Source organism: Cupressus sempervirens, chromosome 8 (genome assembly GCF_028749045.1).
Source record: "Cupressus sempervirens isolate cs-2001-9-10 chromosome 8, ASM2874904v1, whole genome shotgun sequence".
Lineage (NCBI taxonomy): Eukaryota > Viridiplantae > Streptophyta > Pinopsida > Cupressales > Cupressaceae > Cupressus > Cupressus sempervirens.
Window position 1 is genome coordinate 612,386,135 of NC_143125.1, and position 20,955 is coordinate 612,407,089.

Sequence of the window (20,955 nt, forward strand, 5' to 3'; positions counted from 1 at the left end):
GGGGCTGTCTACTTTTCTAAGATTGATCTTCGTTCAGGCTATCATCAGATACAGGTACGGGCAAAGGATGTACACAAGACTGCCTTCCGTTGTCACTACGGGCACTATGAGTTTTTGGTAATGCCTTTTGGCCTTACCAATGCACCAGCTACTTTCCAGTCCTGTATGCATCATATATTCAACAAGCAGTTGAGGAAATCGGTTCTAGTGTTTTTTGACGACATATTGATTTACAACAGTACTTGGGAGGACCACCTCAGACATCTCGAGGAGGTACTTAGCATAATGGAGAGTCAGTCTCTATTTGCTAAGCTCTCCAAATGTGAGTTTGGATTGCGGAAGGTGTTATATTTGGGTCATGTGATCAGTGCTGAGGGGGTGAAGGTGCATGAAGAGAAGATTCAAACAATTCAGAATTGGCCTGTTCCTCGGAACATTACTGAGTTACGAGGATTCCTTGGATTGTGTGCTTATTATAAAAGATTTGTGAAGGGTTTCTCGCAGTTGGCAGCACCTTTGACAGATCTCACTAAGAAAGGGGCTTTCAGATGGACAGAACAAGCACAGGGGGTCTTTGATAGACTCAAGGAGGATATGAGTACTTGCCCCGTTTTGGCACTACCTGATTTCTCGCAACCATTTGTCCTAGAGTGTGATGCTTCGGGTTTGGGTATAGGAGCAGTGTTGATGCAGAATAGACACCCCATTGCCTATGAGAGTAGGAAGTTGCAAAACAATGAAAAGTTGTACTCTACCTATGATAAGGAAATCTTTGCTATTATGCATGCGTTAGCTAAGTTCAGACAGTATCTTGTTGGCAGCAAATTTGTGGTGAGAACAGACCATAACAGTCTGAAGTATTTCCTAACTCAAACAGAGCTCAATGATCGACAACAAAAATGGGTTAGTAAAATTCAAGCTTATGACTTTGACATCGAATTCATAAAGGGGAAGAATAATACTGTGGCTGATGCACTCTCTAAGAAACCTTCACTGGCTGCCCTATGTTCATTGAGCGAGATTTCAGCGGATTGGAAGGCTCAACTTTTAGTTGAGTACTCCAAGGATCAGTATGCTCGTGAGATCTTGGAAGGATTGATAGTGGATGACAGATACAGTGTGGTAGATGATATTATCTACTACAAAGGCAGGGTTTACCTTGTTCCAGGTTCTCAGTTGAAGGAACAAATTTTGCATGCTCTCCATGATACTCCTACAGCAGGACACCCAGGATATGGTAAGACTTACAGGGCAGTTCGCGAGAGATTCTCTTGGAAGGGTCTCAAAGCTGATGTTTTACGCCATGTTCGTGAGTGTATGACTTGTCAGCAGAACAAGTCGGAGCATACCTACCCAGCAGGATTATTGCAGCCATTACCTATACCGGAGCAGAAGTGGACGGGGATCTCAATGGATTTCATTACAGGTCTTCCTAGGGTTCAGGGGAAAAATTGCATTTATGTTGTTGTGGATAGGCTAACAAAGTATGCCCACTTCTTTCCGATTGCGTTAGATTTTACAGCATCTCAGGTGGCTGAATTATTCTTCAAAGAGGTGTTTAGACTTCATGGTCTTTCCAAGACCATTGTGAGTGATAGGGACAGCAGATTCATGAGTTCCTTCTGGCAGGAACTTTTTAGGTTAGCAGGTACTTTGTTGACACCTAGTACTAGTTACCACCCTCAACCTGATGGGCAGACAGAGATAGTCAACAAGTGGGTTGAGGGATATTTGCGTAACTATGTGTCAGGACAGCAAAAAGCATGGGTGCGTTGGTTGCATTTGGGCGAGTATTGTTATAATACTACGCATCATATGTCCATTGGCATGACGCCTTTCAGAGCTCTCTATGGATGAGGCATTATCTTTCACTGATTTGGCATTTAGTGACTGTAGAGTACCCTTGGCTCAAGATTGGTTACAGGAAAACGAGGATGTCATGAGATCTCTTAGGGAGAATTTACAGCGGGCCCAGAATCAACAAAAGATGTACGCTGACAGGCACAGGATTGAGAGAGCATTTGAGGTGGATGATATGGTCTTTCTACACTTACAACCATATCGGCAGAGCACCCTAAAAAGGGGGGGAGCTAAGAAGCTCAAACCACGTTTTTATGGTCCATACAAGATACTCAGGCGAGTGGGAGAGGTTGCATATTTGGTTGAGTTACCCCCTGCCAGCAGAGTTCATAATGTATTTCATGTATCTTGCCTGAAAAAGGCCCTTGGACAGCATATTACGGTTTCACCCGAGTTACCTCCTATGGATGAGGAAGGTAAATTGATTTTGGTCCCTGATGAGATTCTTGAGGTGAGGGAAGGGCGGCTGAGAAGTCGGGTGATTCGCGAGTATTTGGTTCGATGGAGAAATCTTCCCATAGAGGATGCCACTTGGGAGGGTGAGAGCATTTTACAGCATCCAGCATTACAGTTGCTTGTGGGCAAGCATCTCCGAGAGAGGAGGACTGTCATGTACCCACTCTAGCTCAATCTAGCAGAGACATGTGAGTCAGCTTATTATGGGGTCTTGTAGGCTGACAGGGTTGGATAGAGACCCAGTATGGTTATTCAGTGTTGGGGACTTGGTGTTCTGGCGGTTATTGATCAGTTGGGAGACGTTCCTTGTTTTTAGGAGACATTTCCTATATTTATGGGGTTCATTCCTACTTTTTAGGAGGTATGATCATGCACAGGGTTGGGTTTCCATGAGTTTTCTCTTTGGGTTCAGTTTCAGAGGGATAGAGCTTGTTTCCTAAAATTTAAGAGCATCCCTAGATTTTAGGGATGAGACTACCAGTGGATCCTTGATTTCCGACTTCAGTCACAGACAGGTGACATGATGATTTTATGGTTTGTGATGTCAGTTGGGCATTTTGTAACTATTTGGGTTATATTTTTAATATTTCCTAAGTTAGCGTTTAATAATTAAATAAGGCTAAGTTAATTTTTGGAGTAATAAGGGAAATTTTGACCTCATTTGGATGCGTACCCCTTGGTGTGATAGCTCGTTGGAAAGGTCTTGAACTTTTCTAAATCTTTCTCTTTGGTCTCAGGGTGATTCAATGAACGGATTTATGTCTATGGAGAAAAAGGGTCATTTTTAGTAACATTGCCACTTTTAAATAAGACTTAAATCACTTTTGTAACCCAATGCCTTTTGGAGTCACTTTAGGGTTCGATTTGCTTTGGAAGGGGTTATAAGGAGATGGAGGCGCCATTCCTCATTCATATTATGCATTTTAAACTTGTTTACAAATTTGCTCTACTTGGGCGATTTTATTCTGGGATGCAAACCCCAGGGTATTTACTGGCTGGGACGTAACCCTCAACAGTATTTGGTCTTGGAATTTTCAGTGGTATCAACTGTTATCAGGGAAGGAGGACGCCATTTCAGCTTGGGTCTGCAGTATTGTTTAGCTGGGCACGATTATTGGTACATGGGAAAGTGAGCCTTGCAGCAGTAGCCGCCATTTGCAGCACTTTGAAATATAGAGAGTCGGATAATCAGCTGTAGACGTTTGCATGTTCACAGTCCTTTTCCATCAGCCAGTTTGGCGTCATTGTTAGGGAAAATGTACTGGATCTTTTATTTGGCTCTATAATTCAGAGATCTACCTGGTACGATTTGTATCAATTCTAATTTTGCTGCATATTGTTATTTATTTTCAGACTCTTTTCATATCATTTGCTCCTTCTCATTTCTATGTTGAATAATCATCAAAAACGCAAAAACAAACAAACTATTCTGCATTTCCGTCTAGTTCTGCAAGAAAACTTTAATAAACAGGAAAAAGAAAATTAAAAAGAAAAAATATAATTAAGCTACAGCAGATTAGCAGCAGAGATCCATCAAGGATCTTTCACTCAAATCTGATTACACTAGACATTATGAAGAATGGAATGTGATTGTAATCTCAAGAGAGAATAAGTATTACAGTTTTGAGTAATCTGAATTTGCAAATCTAATCGGATCTTCCTGAGCAAGGCTCTGATACCACGTTAGAGTGATTAGATTTCTTCCAAATTTGTACCATGTTTTTTAATTTTCAGAATATAATTCTTACTAATTTATGTATGTTGTAATCAGGGTATGGATAATCGTAATCTATCAAATGTAGAAATGATGCTTTGACCAATATTGAGAAATACCGATTATTATTTTACAAGTCAGAAACCAATTTTTGATGCTCGATCTCCAAGAGACAAACACTAATTGATTCAGTGTTCCCCTTTGAAGATTGGATCTGCGATATATGGCTATGGAAGAAGTATGTCCCATAAGCAGACCTGCCTCCACAAAGAGGAGGCATGTCCATTCATGGCGTGCCCATTCGAATGTGCCATTTCGTTACAGTTTAGACACCCAATCACTAACCAGGTTTATGCATTAATTATGTCTTTAACAAACATGTTCGGTATACACAACGCAATCAAGTTTGGTCTGATTGAAATCTCTGCACAAACAAATATCTGATCTGAATATAATCATCAATTATCAATGCTCGATCGGGATTATGAATAGAACATGAAAAGATAATAATCTGCAAGTAATAATCTCCAATTGCAGATCAACATTATACTCAACTTATGATGTTTCGATCAGGTACATGGATGATGATCGATTTCCAAAAATTAAATCAAATGATGATATTTTTATAAATAATTAAATATGTATGTATATATATCAACATACACAGTGTACACTGATATATATACACACATATATATCATAGAATCGATCATCATTCCTATATCTGACCGAAGCTATCATTTGTGCAACATAAAGCAGAACCAGAAGGAGAAGAAATGTTCATATTGAATACAAACAAAAGGGAGGCATGGATAGCTCATAAAAACTCTAAAATTGAGATGCAACTCCAGCAACTATGTTATGGGTTCAATTTTGGCGGTTTACAATTTCTTTCCCTGGGTTCTCTAGGTTTGTATTTTTGTACAATATGCAGATAAAATATAGCATATGCACATTATTTCAACAAAATGTACACAAACACCACCATTAATTCAATGTCAACTGTCAAGTTTTGACGATAAACCAAAATGATTTACATCAGTGCATCCACACATGTAAAATCAGCGGAAATCTTCACATAGCTCTTCATCAAGAGCATAATGTCATCAATTGATTCATTACAAGAACAAGCAATATTAATGCCAATCCTAGTAGCTAAACAATGCAAATAAAATTTGCAGTAATGTCAGAACCTTTATCTTTAATTGAGTCTAAGATAAGTTGTAAATTAAGGTTAGGGTTTTTTCCTCATTAAATATCCTTGCTTACACATTATCCATAGGTTCACCATGAAAAAGCCAAGGCTTATAGGCTCAATCCGCATACATTTAGATGTATCTAAGTCAAATCCAAAGGCCTCGGTAAAGGCATTGAATCAACCCAAGTTGGATCTAGACAAGTATTAAAGCCCAATTCAAACTGATTTTAGCTCAACCAAGATTATGACTACCTTGTATGGATTTTCACAAAGAAAACCAAAGTGATTATGACTAGCATACATGAGGCTTCACAAAGAAAATCTAGGGAAGCATGTGATTCACCTAAGGCATATTTTGGGAAGTGCTTACATTTTGGAACCTACAATAGCAAAGATTGTTAGTTTGAACTTGTGAGGTGGCTCCCACAGAGCATGCAGAATGTGTGCAATGGAAATGACTCAACAAAATGCAAATAGCTTAAGAAATGCACTGAGAACAACAAATCAAAACAGCATACAAGTTTAGATTAAAGGAGTCTAAAAAGAATAAGAAGTGCAAATGAAGTAGCATACAATAACTATTAAAGTATTTTTAGTATCCTAGGTTCTTGCTATATTTAGCTTGTTATTCTATAACCTTAGTGGTCATTTAGGCTTTTTTCTACTTGTCTTAATCTGGTTTATTTTTAGATGTATTTATTTAGACAACTTGCTTTTCAATTTACATTATTTTTAGCATTTGTAAAAATCTTTAGGCAACTTTGAGCGAGTCCATAGCTAGCGTCTAGGCAACTTGGATAACATCTACACTCTTCGATCTGCAAATCAAATAGTAATAAGATTAAGCATGCTAGAAGAATACTTACTTCCTACTTCATGTCTTTGTGCATTCATATGTCTAGTTTGTGTCTACTTCGTGTTTTCATGCATTCATGTATCTACATTGTGTCTTTATGCATTCATGTGTGTACATTGTGCCTTTATGCATTCATGTGTCTACTTCATGTCTACATCATGTTTTCATCCATTGATGTGTTAACTTCGTGTATGCTTCGAGTTTTTATTAAGAAGATGCTCCATAAATCCCTTGTGTGTTCTTGCATCCAATTATATGTGTCACATAGTAGCTCTATAGGAAAGGTTATGTATAAATGATCTTAGCTTAAGAACAACCAAAATATAAGAGGGAAGGACAGCAATGTCCCTATTTATAAGTTTTAATAATAAATAATTGTTAAATAATAAAATTCTATAAATAGATAAATAATAACACTATTAATGAATAAACAAAATAATAACTACAATATAGTAAATAAAAGTAAACTTATTTTTATGGCCGTTTAACGATCAAAAAAAAAAGTAAACTTATTATTAATAAAATAATAATTACATTATCATTCTATGATATATCGCTAAGATAATAATATGAAATATGATAAATATAATATCTAATACAATAATATAATATCTTTATATATATATATATATATATATATATATATATATTGTAACATATTTAAATATAAAGCTGAAATATATAATCTAATATATCTATATATATAATTTAAAACCCAAGGTCATTAAGTATATCAAATATTATTATTAGAAAATATAAATTATTATAATATAGAAACTAAACATATAATACGAATGATCACAACCCTTGGAAGGATCATTTCTCCCTCCTTTACTCCTCATACGGGAACAAATAGGAGAAGAGGACAAAGAAAGGAGGAAAGGGCAGAGAATGCAGAAACATTAACACTTAATAGGTTGGCAAAAACCAGAGAATCAGCACGGGTACATTACATAGAACCTCCATCATCTTACAAGGAGGCGTGCAATAGGGTCATGGACAGTAAGAATAAGACATCCAAAGGAAAGAAGGTGAGTGATGATGATAGTAAGGGAAAGTCCAAGACAATAGAGGCTCTCCAGAAGGACATGATGAGGATGATGAAAGAGATATGGGCACACCAAGGCCAATTGCGAAGGGCACACTAGGGCCCAATTATGCCATGAATAGTTAAAAAGACTTTTGTTAGTTAATGTAATAAAATATTGTTCCAAAGGATGTTAGTTGTGTTGTCAGTTGGTGACGGTTGTGGACTTAACCAACCATGAGTCTATTTGTATTGAGATAGGACCAAGTAAAAGGTGGATGTGTACTAGAAATTATGATACAAAAAGTTACATCATCTTGTCATACCTCATTAAATGTTATGTATTTTCTTTGGTTATTTTTGTGATGCTATCTAGTATTATTGTTGAATGGTTCTAAGTGCTATTTGTTGGTGACACATCTTGGATTTGGTATCCAATAGAGTGTTGGGTGTTGTGGATTGATCTCCCTCTATGAAGAACACTTGTATGCTTCTACTCTACAAACTGTACCGGCGTTCTTTCATCAAAAAACCAATTCCCTCACAAATATCATAAGTATTTTTCATGTGGCCTTCAACTTTACATTTTGTGCACTAAAGTTCTTTGCTTTCTTTATTGATTTCTTTTTCTACCTTCAGCTTCATCATCATCCACATCATATATTTTCTCAAGGATTGCATTATTTTGGATTCATTCACTTTTATCATCCAAATAATTCACTTCCTCTATTTTTCTTTTCCATAGGAAGATTTTTTGTTCACTCTCTATGTCCATTGCCCAATCGTAAGCTTACGTAAAAGAGAGTGGAACTACCTTCTGAAGTTGTAGTGAGGAAATAACGCTTTTAAAATGGATGTCGTGATTCCTAAAGGGAATCCAGAGACCCAAGAGATTTTTGTAGAGGGCATTTTTGAACGCCAGTCATAGAGGACATTCTTAATGAATGTTGACCATAGAGAGCATTCTTGATGTCGACCACATAGGGCAATTCTTTATGAATGTCGGCCATAGAGGGCACCCTTGAATGTCGGCCACAGAGGACATCGTATGAATGTTGGTCATAAAGGGCATTCTTGAGTGTTGGCCATGATGGAGCCTGGATATTTTTGCAAATTGTACTCTCCATTCAAAACATTTGAGCCAATCATTCATAGGAATGTTATGATATTATTGAACAGATTCACAAAGACCTTATGAGCTATTTACAAAGAGATTATGGTCCTTGTCGTGATATAATTGCTGTCATGGTGATAGCCAATTAGATAGGAAAATGTGAACAGATTTCATGTACAGTGCATGAAGATTCAATCGGAACTTCACAATATGCATAGTATAGAAGATTTATATAAAGTACAAGTGTCTCAAGTTAGATCTGTACACAAAAGAGCATTTCAGTGTATATTATTTTGAGAAGTAAATAGAACTTCACTAGGTTTGGAAGATTATGAAGTCATTTTCAGTTTAACGGCCCTACAGCAAATTGATAATGGATGTATTTATCAGAATAGTAACCGTATTTAATGATTTACCTCCATGTCTTAGAGAGATTTTCCAAAAATTTTGCTCCAATGTAGTCACGTGTAGATGCATCTTTACAATCAGAATTTTAAAGAGGCAACAAATAAAGTGCCACTTACAAGCTTGAAAAATTTGATGTGAGCTACAAATGTAAACAACAATTCATCCTTGAACAAAAATGATTAAGTGTAAGGTAAAAGGAGCATGTAGTTACAATGCTTTTGAATGAGAACAACCAAATGGAGAGATGGATTGCATCGAGGGTAGAGACTAGAATGCTACCAATACATTTCTTGAAAAATAGAAATTTGATGGCAAGCATCAAACTAAGAGACTTAAATACAGCCCATCTGCAACTATTGATTACCTTTTGATGGAATTGCAGACATAAATAATGCTTGATTTGAAAACCATATATTTTGGTAGAGGTTTGGAGACATCGGTATGATACTAACGGGAGATTTAAGGAGCAAGAAGATTTCAGCATTAATGGAGTTTGAATTGAACCGAGAACTAATGCTCAACATTTATGCAGGTCTATTCTAGTATAAAGCGATTGGGACAGAAGTCAAGCTTGAAGATAGAGCCACTGGAGACAAGTGCTTGCAACAATTTGTTGATACACCATGTGACTCCCAAAATCATTCGAAAGCCCTGCTTGAAATCATATATTGACATTCATAAAAGAATCTGAAGTCACGTGATTTCTGCACCTTGGATTCATTTGGGAAATCGTTCTTCATCTGGAAGTCATGCCCTTGCAATCTTCATCTGAAGTTATCATTGTGCACTAGTCAAAGCATGATCATCTCGAATGGTTTCCAAGCTTCAGAAAATCCTCGAGAAATGAATTTTATATCAATTGCCAGAAAACTCTAATGTCTTGTCGTATTTGTTGCAGGAATGCGAGAAGATTGAGTTGAGAACATCATCCTATATGGAAAAGATCGAAGGTTGGGAAGTACGCATGGAATGGAGGGACATGTGTGGTCAGCCATCTTCTGTACCCAGCAATATTGAAGACTTTTGCTCCATACAAAGTTCAAGGGACACGCCTAATGGAGGAAAGCCCCACACAACTTTGGAGAATGATCCTCAAGCTATACATACAATACAAAGGATTCAATACATATTTTGGTTCATAATTTTCCACCGCCTGATTTGGTAGTAATATGTTGTCAATTAAAATATTGATTATGGGGTCAAGTTTATATTTGAAGCTTATAAAAAGCAAGTGATTAGTTTCTTGTTATCAAAGAGCACAATGTTTTGAAGAGACGCCCCACAACCTTTGGAAACCTATAAATATGAGATGTGAAATCAAACAAAACTGACAATTCAAATTACCAAAATTTTATATTCTCAAATATACTATATGCCATTTGATGTATTATATTTTGTCATTGGCAAATAAATGAACTTTTGAACCAAGCCTGTGGATTATGGATTATTGAATAAAGTCTTATGTGATTCTGGAGTCAGACTATGTTGGATAGATCATCTGTAAGGAGTGTCTCCACTGCAATTTCATTTTCGGCATGATCAGTAAGAAAAAATTATTTTATTTCGCATGAAGTTTTAGAGTTAAAATATTATATAGTTTCGTCCTTTATAATTATTATTTTTAATTTTATAAATAATTTATATGATAGATAAGTGGACAAAATCAATTATAGCATTTTAAAATTGAACATCATAGATATTGAGAAATATTTAATTGTTTATGAATCTATGTTTGGTTTGTCTCTGAACCACAGGACTTAAAATACATTCTAGACTATTTTAAAATTGCATCCATATATTTGATCTGTTGCATCTTAATTACTAAATTGTTTATAATTAAGGTGCGTAGAATTTTATAAAGTTGTATGTTTTAAACTTATAATACTGACTCTATCGCCCTTCGGCACTGGTCTTTATATTTTCCATAATTCGTAATCGATATGCTGGCAATTATTTCATATCTTTCCTTTGAAGAGTTAGTCTATTCATTTGTTGCATTAATCTATAATTATTCTTTATTTAAAACTTTAACAAATTTATACAATCATTTACTTTTATTATTAATTCATAAATTTCAAGTTTGAGGTTTTCCATAATTCTTGCCATTTGGAAAACTTTCATATTCGTGTTCTAACCAATCTGCTATAAGCATCCTGGGCTCAAGTGTTTTGTTCAAGATTAGGTACAACCGCCTTGGTTTTGCAGAGCCAAAAGCGCAAGGGATTTGGATCGCATCGATCAATCCCGTCAAGTTGGCCTTAACTGGTTGGATATCCCAGCATCGAGCAAGCAAGGTTCGTAGGATTCCAATTTGCGGTTTTGGAAAGAGCAGGCCATAGAGGGCATCCTCGAATGTCAACCACAGAGGACATCATGTGAATGTCGGCCATAGAGAATATTCTTGGATGTCGGCCATAGAGGGTGTTCTTAGTGAACACCGCCATGACTGGTTGGGAGCACTTGTAGTGAATGTCACCGTCATTGGTAGAGGGTGTCCTTAGTGAGCACTGCCATTGTGGGTAGAGGGCATTCTTAGTGAAGTGTCACCATGCTTGGCAAAGGGCATTTTGATAGAATGTCACCCTTAATTGCAAAGAGCATTTTGAAAATTCTATATTTGAGAGTCTTCTTCATTGGAGGCAAGAAACACTTATCCAGGTGCTACAACAAATCAGATAAGTTTTTTTTTTTTTTTCTGAATTGTTTTTTTTAAATTCAATAATATGATGAAATATTTTTGAGGTGATAATTTATTTTTCAGTTCTAAGCTTACATTGACATTATCATTTCAGAGTTATTTGATTGGATATTGACATTGCACATCAGATCGGAAGGTCTGAATTGCTTGAGGACAAGTAATATAGAGGAGGGGTGGACTGTCATGTCCCCACTTTGAGATAATATTTTAGTAATGATTAAATTAAATATATAATAATAGTAAAAATAAAATGAATAGTAATTATCATTCAAATATAAGACAAATATATTATTAATATGAAACATTATTATAATAATAAAATATAATTATTCAAGATATATATATTATTATGATAATATATATTGACCAATAAATTTAAATTGCTTATTTAAATATAATAATATTCTTAATATATATTTCAAATATATTTTTATTAAACTAGACCAAATATAAATTTATTTTATCCAAGCAACTAAATGGATAGGTGCGATCTTTCATCTGCACACATATATTAGAGTAAAAAAACTGAATAATTTGAAAGGGGTGTGGGCAGAATATATTATAGAAGTTCTTACCTAAATGGCATAGGGTATCAAAAAGAACTCTCATCAAATCTAGGAATGGTTTATAAAATTAACAATCACTGGGGAGTATCAAAGTCCATTACTTCTTTTACTGGATTTGGCTAAAATTAGCATTGTAATGGTCAGAGAAAGAATGGGGATTGGGAACAACAATAGTCAGCAACGAATTAAGGGATCATACTGCATTGCATCTCCCGTAAATCCATCTTGTGGATATTGCCTTCAGGATATATCTCCGGCAGCCTTGGGACTAATAAACACCAATACAAGGTGGGCAGTGACGGAAGTAATAACATTTAAGTCTAATCGAACACCATAGATAGAAAGAAAATACCAAACGAGCACACTGGCATCTATTTCAATACACATGCTCACTAAAGGTTGGGTGATCAAGATCACCATTAACATGATCATAGGAGTTGGTCTCTCATCCCTCGAATGGGCATAGAGTTCAGCAAGAAGAGAGCGGAACATAGTCTTGTAGACAACAGGAAAGATTGGAGCCAACGTCAGGAGAAATAGAGAGCCACACGTCGAAGAAAATCCACTACAAGAATAGCAAAACTGTCAAAGCCCCTCATCGCAGGAAGTCACGTACTCAAGGGAAGAGACAGTAGACACATACGGTTCATCTGATATTAAACATTGGAAGACTTTATGATATAAAGAGCATTCAAACATCAGAAGTTGATTCAGATGGTGCAGCCTCTAGCATGATACATAATAAACCAGAAAGAGTAAGATCATTCAGTTCCTAAGGATACCAACTATCAGATTTCTGCAAAGCCTCAGGATATTGTATTTGCTTGATAAGAAACTCACACTGTTATCAGTACTCATCCAAAATTTGGACAGAAGTTTGATCCTTATCATACCAATAATTTTTCGACCTCTTATCATAATCGGATGGAAATATCAGCAGATAATTAAGATTTAAAACCAAATATCATATATTAAGAATAAAGAATTCTTATATAACAAATACTAATGGGATTAGTATTGCTTAATATATAAGACAGAGTAGAAAGAGAAACTGTATATAATCTCCATTGCACAGTGCAACTGTAAAGACTAGACAGCTACTCATATAAGGAAATAAAGTACTGGTCCTGATATCCCAAGCTATACCAAGGAGGGACATTACATGAGGCCTTCAACAGACCATGTCTTCTTGGGACTATCAGTTGGTTCCTTTTCTAGCTTTATTAGGAGTTCCTTGAGCCTACAATTATAGGCTCTAGTAGTCACATGTTTGCCTTAATCTGTATTGAATATTCCAGTTGTGATTTCATTGTCTTGCATTAACTTGAACTCCTCTTCAAAAGCCTTCTTTAGTCTTTACCACAAATTTCTGAAAGCTACTTCAATCTGTGTGCTAGTCAATTTATATACCCTCAAGGTCACTAAAAAGAATTTTTTTTTAAATTGCTCTATTATCTTGGTTGGTCAAACCCATATTGTTTCACAACTCTCCAATGCCTCGCTGAATCTTCCAACTAGTTACTAGAAAACTTGGACAAGTTTTGCTCTTAAATTTGGGGCTTGATGGAGGAAGCCACCATTTGTTGTTATGGTGCAACCACAATGCCTAGAACCTGCTCACTAGGTAATTTTTTATTCAAACACTTCAATGCTTCTCTCCACTCTTGGCCATGTGAGAATCCACAACTTGTCTTGTTGCACCATTCTACACACTTCAATTGCCTTCTAGTTATCCTTTGTACACCTCTGGCCCATGAGTTTTCTGCTCAGTTCCATCAATCAACAATGCTTCAATACATCAAGGATTACTCTCATACGCTCCTGTAAACAAATCTTTAGACTCTATCTCCCATTCTTCTTCATCTACTAGTAGTTGTGCAGACGTTTCAACTTTGAAAATTTGACCATGCTTCATAGGGTAGTGGTAAATGCTTTGCTATCCCCTCCGGTTCTGCCCATGCATGCTTCTTTGTAATGGAAGTATTTTTTAATTCCCTGTTACGACTCTGACTTATACTCTGTTTTCAAGATGGGCTCCAAGTTTGGAGTTTATGGTTAGGTTTCTTCAATTTTGTTGTCTCCTGCTTTCTCTTTTTTCAACAATCCTTAAGAACCATTTGGTTTATTAATCTTGACCACATCTTGGTCTCTTCCAGCCTATAGTGAAGTCTAAAGGCATAAATATCTTAAACCAGACACAACTTCTTCAAGGCAATGGCATCAAATGTTGGCTCTTCTATTTGATAAAGTTACTACTTGAAATGATAACAGAAATAACAATGTCTACCAAACAAGGCAGTAAAAGTATAACTTTATTCGCACATGAAGTTATTACAAAAGTAGGCCCAAGATGGTTAGCCAAGGATAAGATTACTTTACTTAACAACACAAAGGCCATTTAAAGAACTCTACAGTTGCAACGAGAAGAGAAGAATTTATCAACCAATTCCTATTGCTATCCAAAAGCTGACAAACAATTGATTCTGTAATGTCCCCATATTTATATGAATTAATAATATAATAAATTAATAATAGAATAAACAATAATAAATTTATTATTGTATACTATAAATATAATAAGAAAATTAGTAACATATAATATATATTGATCAATATAACCATATCTATTATATATGATTCTAATGTAAATAAAATATAATAAACAAATGATAAATGGTAAAAACAAACTCAACACTAGTATTATTATAATGAGTTCCATAAAAGTTTAAAACTAATTATTATATATATATATATATATAATAACTAAATAAAATAGAGATATTATTACAATATAAATATATTCAAAAGTATATTAATTAACATCAATTTAATAACGAAATATATAAATAAACAATAAATATATTCAACATGTAATAATGAAAATATAAGTCAAAATAATAATAATTAACTAAACAATATTATAAAGAGAAGCTAGGTCCAATCAGTTGTGTCCTTTCGATATAAATGATCATCCCATATATGCTAAGAACAAGTTCAATCAAAGAACATCCATGGCTTATAGATTCGATATACCAAATGCAATAAAGGAGGAAAACATAATAATAAGGTCAGGATAACGAAGAGCATTTAGGAATTGAAACATGGGTTTTACAGGATCACTGAGAAGTAACGAATAAACCATAGGAAAGATATTATAATTCAAAGCAATCAAGAGTCAATCATACGTATTGGAAACCATTACAAATAGAAGAAATATGATAATACTTACCCCAAATGAAGAATACCTTGTAATGACCCTGCTCAAATCTGATCTCAAAATGCTGATAAAGAGCTCAAGGAATTTCGTCAAACGACTTCAAATGAAAACTTCCAACTTGCTGATCCGTGGTTTCAGTCTGATATTTGCTTGATAAATACTCAATGAAGACTTCAAATGATTACAATTCAACACTATGATGTCTAAACTATCATCTAGATGCATTTACAACCTCCTTTTATCAATCACAATGCACTTTCAATGATTGCTAATGTAAATTTTTCATCTTCAGCCACTTGACATTATGTCAAACAGTTGGCAAACTAGGGATATATGACTGTTAGCTTCAGGATGAATGCTAAATGATCTAACAATGAGCTAAGAATGAAGAGTACTTTCCTTTACATGAGTTTCTAATAAATCAATGCATACCTATAGCCAAGCACATTTTAACAAACACTTGGCATACATTCAAATGTACTATTCTAAATGATCAATAAAGCAACTATAGGACTCCAACTTGCAGCTCCCTTATTCAATTTGTAAATCCATATACAATGTAACATGAATTAGCCAAGACTCTTTGGCAAAATATGAAGATGTAACAAGTATGCCAAGTCTGAAATTTAATGACAAGTCTGCGTACAATTGCAGCATCTTTCAAATGTTCATATATGCATAAAATGGAATATAAAACAGCATAAGAACCTGGTTGAGTCACCTTGTGAGAGAGATCAAGTAGCCAGCATATATCAATAAATAAACACCTTGTATGTGATGAATAATGACCCAAAACTGAGCCGCCCTTGCTGTAACTTTCAGACCTTCAAAATAAATATATCTCGGCTACAACCTTCAATTACTATCATCAATCTTCATTGCCAAGCTTCAAGAAGAGGTTGGCCCAAATACCCATGTGCCAAAGATGTGTGAATGAATTTCTAGGAATTTATTTGTGCTTCCCAGCCCAATTCGCCCCTGTTCTAGCAGACCTCAGAGAATAAATATATATCAGCTACTAATGGTCTCCTCAAACTCCCAAAACAGTCTCCAACCCTTGAAGAAACAAGTGCTCCAAGTGCAAGCTGAGTTTGATGTAAGATTGAGCCCCCATGAGTGAAAAACATGGACTCCAAGTGTTGATGCAGAGTCTGAAAATGAATATCAGACTGCTGGTAACAAAATATGAAGCAATCTAACTCTTGAATGATGAAATCCCAATCCACAAATACCTCCAAATAAGCTCCAAGTCATATCATGAAAGACTTAGCATAAAAATGCAAACTAATGAAGTCTGAAGTAAGAATCTCAGCAATACATCAGCTGCTGCAGTAGCTTCAAAAGCAACGATACATCAGCTGTTGCAAGTACAATAATACATCAGCTATTCTACTCAAATAATCTCCACAGTGAAGCTCAAGATTGGACTTCTAAAGTAAAGCCCACAATCAGCAATAATTCAGCTGGTATCTCACAGCCTCAAAATTGCGTAACCAATGAGGGTTTTCGTCCCCAAAAGTCCTCCAATGGCTGAAACCCTAGCTGACTTCTCCACCAAATAATCACAACAAACAAACATCAATTTCTAGATGATGAGAATGAGGCCCATGATGTCTATTTATACTTTTTCCTCAAGAGGTTGGCCCAAAATCTAGAAGCTTCCAAAAATTATTTTATTTTTATTAAGTGACTTTATGATATATTATTTTATTTAAGTCACTTTATTAAATTAATTAAATATAAAGTTAACTTTTAATATTTATTTATTTGATAACTTTATAAATAATTAACTTAATACCACTTATTTATTTAATTAGAATAATTAATTAGTCATCCTCATAAAATATTCATTATTTTGGACAACTTAATTAATTAAATTAATTAAATCAAATTACCTCCAAAAAGGGGACATTACATACATCCACTCTGTGCACCTACACTTCTCTCCATCATCATAGAAGTTGGGAGTCCCATTCTGCAGCATGATGTCAGCGTGGTGTACATACATGAAGTTGGGAATAATGTAATGACAAGGATAATGTTCATAATGAAGTGACAGAAAGATATCGAGCTAATACAAGGAAGAATGATAGTTGATTCATATGTAGGAATTATCCAATCAGCATTAGGAGAGGGAGACCAGCCACAGAGTATGTACTAGCTATCATACAAGGAGACATATTGGACAAGGAGGTTTGACTCAGCGGGAGGAAAAAGGAAATTAGGAAAATGAATTCCAATCAGTGTCCAGTTTGTATAACCAACATTTCGTATGTCACAAGTTTAAAATCAGCTATAGCAATCGACAAGGGATTTAGGTAATAAATGAGCTCGCTATGCAAATAAATATCCAAGCTAATCTATGGGACAACAGATATAACGGAACACATTGGTCAATGGAGTTTTTCTATATTCTATCAGAGGTCATAAGGAGATTTTTATAGTGCAAAGTAGAGTGTATGACTTGGAGGTGTGTTGGTAAACAGATTTGTTCTTTTATCTTTCGTGAAATTATGACTCTTAATGCCCAGATTATGAACAATATCTATTCACAACAGTTGAAAAGCCATTTTATGGTTACCAACTTTTCTCTGAATTGGTAGGTACAACTCCCTATATGAATAATCTTCAATGAATTATGTTTGTTTCTACTTATCTAAATCGGGGTATGCTCTTAACCCGACAGCAGGAGAGGCAAACCAAATTAAGCCTAACTATAAGTTAATTCAGGCAAGAAAAATTTCTCAACATCGAAACAGATTTATGTATCCACACTTCTTATGAATTCATAAATCCATCTGCGCAAGACTAAAATAAGTTGAAATCTAAATCTGAACTACAATTGATGAATCAGGAAAACTAACAGAATCCTTTCGTCAAATGAAATATAACAATACTTATTACATCCATTTGAATTCCAAAAAACAGGGGAAATGAAACTCTGTTCTTTCTTAGTTCTCTGTAACGCAAAAAGGAAATACTAAAAAATTACAGTACCTACTGGAATGGAAAATGATTGAAACGAAGTGCCATTCAATTGTCTCTGCAACAGATAGTACTTCACACCAAAATTTGCCGACCTTTGATTAATCATTGAATTTCATACATATAGGTTTTGAGAGATGACCGTCACAATGGGAATTTCAATCGGTTCATCTTCTGAAAATGACAAATGGCTAGATGCCAGTTTGTCGGATTTCAAAATTTACAGAAATTTGCAACATTTACATCAGAAAACAAAAAAAGGAATATTGAATAAGTCATTTAGACTTCTTTCCCTTTTCAGTTTTTGCCCTATATGTTCTAGTAGCCACTATAATTGGGATCATCTCCTCGTGACTAGGCACATGTACATTGGTGAATCTTAAGAGCCACTTTGAATGCTCCCGAGCTAACTCCTTTACTGCACCCAGCTGACTTGTTAACTCTCCAGCTGCCACATGCACACATCCACTCAGTGCCTGCAACTCTACCACTCTGTTTTGACTGATTGAAGTCATCCCAGATAGGTTACTCAAGCATGTGGAGAAATTATTCTTCATTACTTCTATCTCAATGAGAGCCTTTCCTTGCCCACTGCTTTGTGAGTCAGTGTGTAATCCTTGCATAAGCTCAAATGCTCTGTCTTGGATCTTCTTCACCTTTTCCTTTCTTTCTCTAAGTCCTTCCTCTGCCTCTTGAATCATCTCCTGCTTGAATTGCATGTTTTGAAGCCATTCGAACAAAGGCTCAATTCCCTTCTTCAAAATCTTTGCTTCAACTACCTCTTTTGCCTTCATTTGGATGATCATATTTAAGAGAGAAATGCATTCGTCACACCTTGCCTTTTCTACGGCCAAAGTATTGTGATTGGAAGTGATATTATCCTTCTCAATTTCTAACCGAAGGCTAACATTCCCAATTTGATCAATCAGGACAGCTCCATCTGTACTGAGCTTCTCAATCCATTCTTTTCCAATCTAACCAAAATGCCTATCTTTCTGGAGCTATGATATGAAGGCTTGTACCTCTTCTGCTGAAGGATTTTCAGTGGCAGGCACACCAGTGATAGTTGCCAATGGAACAACTAATTGCTAGATGAATCTTCTCAACTCCTCTATTTCTGCTTTCATTCTGACCTTTGACGACTTGAGATCCTCCAGTTGCTCTTCTATCACCTCATTACTCGATTTCCATAGGCCTACTTTTGTATCATGTCTAGCTTCCCCAAGGTCAATTGAGTGCAGAGTGAAATCTTCTGGCCTCATATCTTCAATTCTTCCCGCCTTGTTTGGTTTTGCTACCTCCATAGTTAGGTGCCCTGTTTCTGGATCTTGTCCCAATATTGACAAGGTCTTCTGCTTTTTAGTTTTTACTAAGGCAGATCCTGAGCGAACCACTTGAGAAACAACATCCTTTGAAGGAAAATTTTCATCTTTTCTTTTCCTCTTCTTCTCCAAAGTATCCTCAAGCCAAGACTCTGTATTAATCACTTTGGAGGCTGTTCCGAGCGATTCAATGCTGAACATTTTCTTCTTTACTGGAGTCGTTGTTGCTATAGCTGCAGAAAAAGGGGTCTTTGGATCTCGAGAAAGGAGTCGAGATGAACCTGGAACTTTCTCTTCATCTTGAGCTTTCTGGGCAGCTTCATCAGACTCCATGGATTCACTGCTACTACTTTTATCATCTCCAATTTCTACTATTTGAATAGGAGAACCAGTAGGCTTAAGAACAGGAGCGCTTACGGATGGAGTAGGGCTGCGACGGGGGGATGAGACAGGGGCAGCATGAAGAGATGGAGTTGGAGAAGCTTGAGGAGATGGGGGAAGAGCAGCATGTGGAGGTGATACTGGAGCGGGAGATCCATCTCTCTGTTCCTCCGTTTCTTTTTCAGCTTCGGCTTGAGTTTCGATTACTGGTAGTGATCCCCCTTGACAGGTTGGGGTTATTGGAACATTCCTCTCCGAGGGTTGATCACCTCCGCCTGCAGATTGAGCTTTAGCTTGAGCAACTGTGGCAGTAGCACCGGGAATGGCACTCTGAGAGGAAGCTGTGGTAGCTACGGATGTGGAAGCTTGAGTAGTTTTGCTCCTACTTCGGCTTTTCTTAGCTGTCCATTCAACCCACTTCCCAGTTCTTTTGACTATTCTTGCCATCATGACATCGAAATCTTCTACTATGTCCACATATGGTTCGGAACTTATGGGAGTATTCCTCAACTTAGTCAAATATGTATTACTGTACATATTTTGACCATCATCTTCCAGTCCCTCCACGTCTAAATTTATACCATATGTCTTTACCTGATCAATTGTAAATCTGGCAAAGGCACGATCTCGACTCTCCAGTTCATCTTTACAATCTACCCAATAATCCTCCATGGTTGTTACATGTTTGATTACGCTTCCAACTTGAAGCACATCTCTGGCATATCCGTTAGGATCAAACAGGGGCCTTACTGATTCATACTCTTCCAATTTTTATTTACTCTCAAATGCTTTGAGTATATTCTTTGCATCTGATCTGGTTTCGCAACTATATGCTCCAACTTTTATAGGGAATTCATACCCTTTCTTCTTCAGGCTGGCGCTCAACACGTTCACTTGTACTGCTTGCCTCACGACCTCTATGAGCACGATCATATCATCTGGGTACCTAGGCAGTGTCAGTGGGAATCCATCGAACGCTGCAAGACGCAAATAAGAAAATGATGAAAACTGAATAAAATAACTGCCAAATTGACCGATGGTCGCCATTGCTTCTGGACTGAATCTCCGTTCTGGACACCCTTGGAGCTCCCTGCAAATCCTCGTGGTGAATGCATTATTTACTCGGATGTATTCTGCATAATTATTCCGTAAT

General features: G+C 36.1%; 1 protein-coding gene across 5 annotated transcripts in view; it reads right to left on the reverse strand.

Moving 5' to 3' along the window:
* Positions 1-20,955, reverse strand: part of LOC149543912 (uncharacterized) — a 274,899-nt gene that overhangs the window by 232,660 nt on the left and 21,284 nt on the right. The window lies entirely within an intron of this gene.